This window comes from Triticum urartu, chromosome 2, assembly GCF_003073215.2.
Source record: "Triticum urartu cultivar G1812 chromosome 2, Tu2.1, whole genome shotgun sequence".
Lineage (NCBI taxonomy): Eukaryota > Viridiplantae > Streptophyta > Magnoliopsida > Poales > Poaceae > Triticum > Triticum urartu.
The window spans coordinates 111,538,080-111,544,575 of record NC_053023.1 but is presented as its reverse complement, the minus strand read 5'-3'; positions in this window follow the sequence as shown (position 1 = coordinate 111,544,575).

Below are 6,496 nucleotides of genomic sequence, written 5' to 3'. Positions count from 1 at the left end.
TTAATTATTTAAATCAAAATTATCCAGAATAGTAAATCGTATCAGCTAAGTTTTTCCATGCTGACGTCAGCAGTCAATTGTGCAGTTCACTGGGTCAACTGCGGTTGGGGCCCACATGTCATTGGCTGTTTAGTTAATGGTTAGGTTAATCTAATCAGGTTTAATTAGTTTAAGTAGTTATTAGGGTAATCAAACTTAATTAGATTAATTAAACATGATTAATTGACTTAATTAACTTATTAATTAATTACTAATTTTATGTATTTTAACACATTTTTTTTATATACATTCTGGGCTGGGCCTCGACTGTCAATGGGCCAAAGGCCATAGCGGGTTCGGGCGTTGTGGCCGAACAAGCGCCACGGGCGCTAGGACCCGGTTGGGCGAGGGAGGACGCTCGAGGGAGCGAGCAGGGGCGACGCGCCCGAGCGCGCACGGCGGCGTGCCGGGCGGGGCGAGGCGGACCATGCGAGGCCATGGTGAGGCGCCAGGGCGCGGTTGCGGGCGCACCCGTGCGGGGCCAAGCCCGTGCACATGCGGCGCGGGTGCGGGACGATGCGTGCAGCGGCAAGGCGACGGGCGAGCCGGCGCGGTGGTGCCCGTGCGGGGATAGAGGGGAGAGGGAGCCGGCGCAGGACGAGGAGATGCGACGCGACGGGCGTGCAGCGCGTGAAGTGAGCACGGTGAGAGCGAGGCTCGGACGGGCATGGCGGTGGATCTGCCAGGGAGGAAGAGGGGAAGGGAAGGGGGCTCACAAGGCCCTGTAGTTGAGCGAGGCGTGCTCGATGAGGAGGACGAGGAGGCGACGACGACGGTGGGCGGCTCCAGCGAAGCAATGGCGGGACGAGGCGGCGATGGTGTACGGCGGCGGCGTCCGGCGAGGAGGGGGACGAGGACGAGCGACGAAGACGGACGGGAAGGCAGCACCGATGACGGCGGGTGGCTGGCCGGCCCCGGCGGGGGTTCCGGGCGGCGGCGACGGCGAATGCCCCCGATCCCGATCTGGATCGGGGAGGGGCAGAAGGGGAGTGAAACGAGTGGGGGGGAAGTGGGGCAACGGCTAGGGTTTCGGTGGGGGGGGGGTTTAAGGGGGTGGGGGGGGGGCCGGCTGGGCCGTGGGGTGGGCCGGCCCGTTCGGGCGGCTGAGGCCAGCTGGGCCACTTGGCCCAGTGAGAGGGGGGTTGCTTTGCCCTTTTTTCTGTTTTGTTTTTATCTATTTGCATTTCTATTTTAAAACATTTTAAATTATTTAGACATTTTATAAAATGTGTTTGCTGCACCATAATTACCTTTGTAATATTTGGCAACCACCGAACATTTTTGTTTCAATTTTTGAAAACTTTTATTGTCGACATTAATTTTAAATTTGAATTTGACGTGGTTTGAACTAACGGAGTTTAGCAACAGTAATCGGGATGATGTGGCATGATTAGCGTGGGAATACTGTAGCAAGATTATCCGGGCGTTACAGCCGGCGTCGAGGGGCGGTGAGCCCAAGCCGGAGCAGATCCTGCGCGCGGGGTGGCGCGGAGAGGCGCAGTGGCGGCGGCGGAGTTCCTGCGATGGAGCGGCGGGCGGCGGTGTGGTGGCAGGGAGCACCGGCGATGCGGCCGGCGAAGCCCCGGCGAGCAGGCGCGGGCGACGGCGCGCTAAGGCGCGGGCCGAACGGGCGGACGGCGGCGGCGCGGGCTCGCGCGGGCCCGATCCGGATCCCGCGAGCCGCGCGGTGGAGGAGAGAGAGACGGTGACAGGTGGCGCGCCGCGGTTGGGCGAGGCGGCGGCGAGGCAGACGTGGCGCGATGTGATTCGCGGGAGTGAGGTGGCGGCTGGACGTGTCCGGCGGGCGCGGACATGTCCGGCGGCGCGAGGAGGAAGATGCTAGGGTTTCGCCCGTGAATTTGGAAGGGTTGCACATATATATAGGTAGAGGGAGCTAGGAGAGTCCAAATGAGGTACGATTTTCGGCCACGCGATCGTGATCGAACGACCGAGAGGATGGAGGGGTTTTAGGTGGGTTTGGGGCCACTTTGGAAGGGTGTTGGGCTGCAACACACACGAGGCCTTTTCGGTCTCTCGGTTAACCGTTGGGGTATCAAACGAAGTCCAAATGGTACGAAACTTGACAGGCGGTCTACCGGTAGTAAACCAAGGCCGCTTGGCAAGTCTCGGTCCAATCCGGAAATGTTTAATCCCCACACATGAAAGAAAGGTAGAAATGACCACCGGAGAAGAACGAAGCGCCGGAATGCAAAATGGACAACGGGGAAAATGTTCGGATGCATGAGACGAACATGTATGCAAAAGAAATGCACATGATGACATGATATGAAATGCATGACACGCAAGCAATGACAACACAACAACAGCGAATAACTGGACGACATCTGGCACATCGGTCTCGCGGCGTTACACTGTTGTACGAAAGCCTTAAAGAATAACAAAGAATCATCTGCAAACAACAAATGTGAAATAACCGGCGCCCTTCGACAGATCTGGATTCCTTCGAACCCACCCTCCAGTTTTGCTCTGGTGATCAGGGCAGATAAAGCATCAGCAACAAACAAGAACAAAAAAGGTGATAGAGGATCACCTTGACGGAGCCCACGAGTCGGTCTGAAGGACTCCAATAACTTCCCATTAAACTTGACCGAATATTTCACCGATGTGACACAAGCCATTATACGCGTAATCCATGATGCAGAGAAACCCTACTTGGCTAAGGCTTTTTCCAAAAAATCCCAATCAACACAATCATAAGCTTTTGATAAGTCTAGCTTGTATGCACAATAAGCAGGATCATTATTCTTTAGAGACTGAATAAAATCGATGCACTCGAAAGCAATAATAGAATTATCGAAGATAAGACGCCCTGTAACAAAGGCACTTTGATTTTCTGAAATAAGCTCCACAAGAAAGGGTCGTAATCGGTTCACCATGCACTTTGACACAATCTTATAAACCACGTTGCAAAGACTTATTGGTCTAGAATCCTTAAGTTCCTTGAGGTGTGGAACCTTTGGGATTAAGACAATAGCGGTGTCATTTACGCCCTCCGGCATAATTCCAGTTACAAAAAAATCCAAAACAGCGGCAATAATTTCAGATTTAAGGACTGCCCAGTTGCGCTGATAAAACCGTGCAGGAAACCCGTCCGTACCTGGTGCCTTAAGAGGACTTATTTAAAATAATGCATCAGAGATCTCCTTTTTAGAAAAAAGAGCACACAAGGCAGTATTCATCTCCTCGGTCACCTTGGGAGTAATACTGTCCAATAACACCTGAGCATGCCATGCGCTCCATATCAGAAGGACCATCACTCCAAGTCCCATCATTCTTGCGTAGACATAAAATTTAATTTAATTACCACGTAATTTTAGAGTGGCCAAATATTAGTTGCTGAAGATAGCGTTAGGATCATCGGTTGTATAACGTGTCATGCACGTTGTCATCTCTGGATGCCATGGAGATTTTTGGGAAGGCGTTTGATGGATCGATCCTTATCTATACAACTTAAATAAATGCCCTAAACATTTGGACCAACTTTCTACCATATCATCGTCCATATCTATATCTGACCCCGTACGTGGCTTACAAGACGATGATTGCTCCAGCGTGTTTTCTAAAAAACGTAAACTTTGTGTTAACAAAAAACCAGTAAACTTGTACTCTTATGCTTAGCAAGGCGCAAGGCCAAGCCGATCCGTTGGGAAAGAAGTGTTTTGTCAAGAAATCGTAGCATCCTGGAGTGGGAAAAAAAAGAGATAAGTAACTTGGTGTTTATCCTGAAATTGGCTTCCAAAACACTGGTGCACGGTGCTTTTTACTTGAGGGGCAGCCGGGCAGCCAGCACTGTTTGGGCAGTTCCACGAACATGAGTAGCATATGACCAAAGCGTCCCGCGAAGCACACTGTACCTTTGTCCCACCTAACGTAGAAGCCAGGGACGAAGCCAGTAGTAAGGCCAACTCTATCGCGTGACCCATTTTTACTCCAAATCATCCGTTTGTGTTCGTTTGGGATAAAACAGACAAATCGAACGACCCAACGCATGAGAGCATATGGACGTTTCGTCTGGTTCGTGTCCGCTTTTGCCTCATTTTCAGACCAAAGTTGCTCTCGGTTTGGGACCAAAGTGGACAGAAAGCGGACGTATTCGCGTCCTCGTCGTCCGTCTGTGTCCGCCCTCGACCCCACCTGTCATACTCTCCTTTTCTGCAGCAAACGAGGGAGGACGAAGGAGAGGCAGCAGCGAGGCGGGGCGGGGCGAGGCGAGGCAGGGAGGGCCAGCGGGCGAGCAGGCGCGCACGCGGGCGGAGCGGCGAGCGGGCGGCCATGGCGCGCGGGGGGCGCGCGCCCGCGCGCCCGCCCCCGCGGGGCGCGGCTGCGGGCGGCCTGGTGCAGGTGCGGGGCCGCCATGGCGCGGGCGGCGAGGCGCGGCTGCGGGCGGCCATGGCGCGGGCGCACGGCGGTGGGCGGCGTGCGCGGGCACGGGGCGCGGCCGCGGGCGGCCTGGCGCGGGCGCGGGGCGCGGCGGCACGGGCGACGGCGAGCTTGGACGGACGAGGCGCGCGCGGGCGCAGTGGGAGCGAGGGCACAAGGACGGTGACGCGTCGGGCGCGACGGCGGGCATGCGGCGCGACGGGAGCGAGGGCGTGCATGAGCAGGAGCGGCCGCGGCGACGAGCCCGCTATGCCTGCTACGTGTTGGAAGAAATGACGAGGACCGACAGCTGATGAAATGGGGTAAAAATGGGATAACAGCGCTGCGTGCAGCGAGTTTGTCCGGCCTCTATCCGGCGTTTTCTCTTCCTATTTCTACTTCATACGGATAAAATCCAGACAAAATGGGGTGAGTTTTAGGATCGTACCGTGGAGTTGGCCTAAGCGACTGAGACATCGCGATGGTGGTGTGCCCCACCCCGGTACCGTGGGCCGTCAAAGACAGCGATCATGGTGTGCCCCACCCGGTACCGAGGGTGTCGAGTGTCCAAGACAGCAACCACGATGGTGGTGTGTCCCACCCGGGAGTACTCCCCACCCGGTACCGACGGCGTCGACGTGGCGCGAGGCTCTTCCGCCGCGGCGGTCTGGACGCACCAACCACCACCCGTGCCACGACTCACGCACGACTGACTGAGTGAGCGGGTGAGCTTGGTTGGTGCCGCGTATGGCTCGTCACCTGGACACACGCCTCTGCGTAGCCGCCACCACAAGCCCAACTCGCGGCACTGCACGGCGCGGCGGTGTGTGCAGGCGACCGCGGGAGAAGGCGGCGAGCCGGGGTCGGGGGTGGTGCGTCGCGGGGCAAAATTTCGTGTTTTGATCTTTTTTTCATAAAAGTAATTTTAACGGACCAATCCAGACGGACGGCGTTTTTGTCCGTTTTTTATCCGTTTGGATTGACCGAACGCCAGCCGTCTGTCCTTTTTAGTTTTGAGTCGGTAGTGCGCCGAACGGACCAACCCATTTCATGACCGCGCGCATTTAACATTATGCCGTCGCCTTGGTTTTGGCGTTCCAACGCGCGGGAAAGGTTCGCGCGCGGGGGGAAGGGGCCTAGCGCGCACTGGTTTTGGTGTTCCAGCGCGCGGGAAAGGTTCGCGCGCGCCGCGGCCGGCGCTCGCTATAAAGAAGGCGCTCCCTTCACACTCTGTCGGCCGCCCACTCTCGCCGCCTCTGCGCCACCATGTCGATCCGCCGCCTGGGCGCTTCGGATTTTCGCGAAGTCCGTGAGCGCCGCTCCGGCGCCTTCTCCGTCGAGATCTCGTTTCGCGAGAAACGTCTCGTCCTCGGCACCTTTGACACCGCAGAGGAGGCGGTCCGCGCGCACGACGCGACGGCGTGGCGCCTCCTGAGGCCTCGTCGGGATATGAATTTTCCCAACGTGTCGAGCCAGCGGGCGCAAAGGATCTGGCACCTCTCCTGCGGCTTTTCACCGATGAGGATCGTCGTATCCACCGGAGGCGGCAACGTCGCCTCACCATCGTAGAGAAGGATGTGGAAGCCTTGGTGGTATGGCCCGGAGGCTTCCCGCAGGACATCGTCGACGAGCGCCAGTTCTACAAGCAATTGAGATTGGAGAGTGGCGCGAGGAGGAGGGAGCGAGCCGCCTATCGGGAGGACAAGCGTTCGCGGAAGCAGGCAGCTCAATTGAAACTGAAGCTACGAGAAACGGCGGGTTGGGACTTTAAAGACGAGGCGTATGCTGATGCCTACATTCAGATATCGGAGGAGGACATTACCGAGTCGGAGTCAGAAATCGACGAGTAGTGGTCTTTTCTTTTTATCCGTGTACGCTAGAATTAACTATGTATCCATTTTTATCTGAAAAAATGGCCGGCGACGTAGTAGGCGGGCGAGGATGTGAATCAAATGTGCCACTGACCAGCGGGCCCGGTGAGGAACCGACCAGCGAGCCCGGTGAGGAAAGAGGGCGAACGCGCGCGCATCCATCTTGTGTCCGCGCCGACGCAAATCGGGTTCAAAATGGGCCGGGA